This window comes from Mus caroli, chromosome 2, assembly GCF_900094665.2.
Source record: "Mus caroli chromosome 2, CAROLI_EIJ_v1.1, whole genome shotgun sequence".
Taxonomy (NCBI): domain Eukaryota; kingdom Metazoa; phylum Chordata; class Mammalia; order Rodentia; family Muridae; genus Mus; species Mus caroli.
The window spans coordinates 80,096,483-80,098,596 of record NC_034571.1 but is presented as its reverse complement, the minus strand read 5'-3'; the positions used below and the strand labels follow the sequence as shown (position 1 = coordinate 80,098,596).

At 38.6% G+C, this 2,114-nt stretch overlaps 1 pseudogene; it reads left to right on the top strand.

Moving 5' to 3' along the window:
- The window catches only part of LOC110306400, a 6,651-nt pseudogene extending 4,863 nt beyond the window's left edge, over positions 1 to 1,788 (top strand).
- The last annotated feature ends 326 nt before the right edge of the window (positions 1,789 to 2,114 follow it).

The window sequence follows — 2,114 nt, the reverse complement described above, 5'->3', positions numbered from 1 at the left end:
AATCTTCAAAACCATGAAAGAACACATACTGGAGAGAAGCCTTATGAATGTAAACAATGTGGCAAATCTTTTGCACAGAATAGGCATTTACAGCGTCATAAAAGAACACATACTGGAGAGAAGCCCTATGAGTGTAACCACTGTGATATAGCCTTTGCATATAATAGTGATCTTCTAAGACATAAAAGAACACATACTGGAGAGAAGCCCTATAAATGTAAACAATGTGGTAAAGCTTTTGCTCTTCATGGCAACCTTCAAGACCATGAGAGGACACATACTGGAGAGAAGCCTTATGAATGTAAACAATGTGGCAAATCTTTTGCACAGAATAGTCATTTAAAGAGTCATAAAAGAACACATACTGGAGAGAAGCCTTATGAATGTAAACAATGTGGTAAAGCCTTTTCTCTTCACGGCAATCTTCAAAGCCTTGAAAGGACACATACTGGAGAGAAGCCCTATGAGTGTAACCACTGTGGTAAAGCCTTTGCATATCACGGAAATCTTAAGGTTCATAGAAGAACACATACTGGAGAGAAACCCTACACATGTAACCAATGTGGTAAAGCCTTTGCATACCCCAGCCTTCTCCAAAGACATAAAAAAATCACATACTGGAGAGAAGCCCTATGAATGTAACCACTGTGGTAAAGCCTTTGCATGTTGCAGAAATCTTAAGGTTCATAGAAGAACACATACTGGAGAGAAACCCTATGAATGAAACTACTGTGGTAAAGCCTTTGCATATCAGTGTGATCTTCAAAGGCATAAAAGAACACATACTGGAGAGAAGCCCTATGAATGTAACCACTGTGGTAAAGCCTTCGCTCGCCACTGCCTTCTTCAAAGTCATGAAAGGACACATACTAGAAAAAAGCCTTTGAGTGTAGCCAATGTGGTAAAGAATTTGCATATCACAGTGATCTTCAAAGGCATAAAATAACACATACTGGAGAAAAGTCTTATGAATGTAAACAATGTGGCAAATCTTTTGCACAGAATAGTCATTTACAGAGTCATAAAAGAAAACACTGGAGAGAAGCCCTATGAGTGTAACCACTGTGGAAAAGCCTTTGCATATCACAGTTATCTTAAGATTCATAGAAGAACACATGCTGAAGAGAAACCCTACGCATGTAACCAATGTGGTAAAGCCTTTTCATATCACAGCCTTCTCCAAACACATAAAAAAATCACATACTGGAGAGAAGCGCTATGAATGTAACCACTGTGGTAAAGCCTTTGCTTGTCACAGCCATCTTCAAAGCCATGAGAGGACACATACTGGAGAGAAACCTTATGCATGTAACCACTGTGGGAAGTTATTTGCAGAAAACACTAATCTTGAAAAGCATTAAAAAATCCTACACTGGAAAGACTCTCTATATATGTAACCAATGTAATAAAGCCTTTGCTTATCACAGCTATCTTCAAATCCATCGAAAGACACAACATAGAGGAAATAAACACTATGCATGTACCCAGTGTCCTAAAGTGTTTTCACATAACAGTACTCTTCCATGCCATAAAAGACACGTACTAGATAGAAGTCTTATGAATGTAACCATTATTGTAAAGCCTTTGCTCAACACAGCCATCCTCAAAACTGTAACCAGACACATACTGGAGAGAAACACTATTCATGTAACCATTGTGTTAAAGTGCTTTCACATAGTAGTAATCTTCAGAGTCACAAAAGAACACATACTTCACAGAATCTCTGTCGATGTATACAACGTGGTAAAGCCTTTGCACATGTGGTCTTCAAGGGCATTAAAATCCTAGATTGACCTCTTATGAATGTAGTCAACTTGATTAAGACTTTGCATATCAGAGTCTCCTCCTTTTACATGAAAAGAATCATTCAGCAGAGAGATACTGTGAGTTTGTGTGTGTGTGTAGGCGTGTAACTCTTTTGTCTACAGTCCCATACTTTTCTCTGGTTAACGACTGTATTAGTCAGGGTTCTCTAGAGTCACAGAACTTATGGATAGTCACTATATAGTAAAATAATTTATTGATGACTTACAGTCGGCAGCCCAATTCCCAACAATGGTTCAGTTGCAGCTGTGAATGGAAGTCCAAGGATCTAGCAGTTACTCAGTCTCACA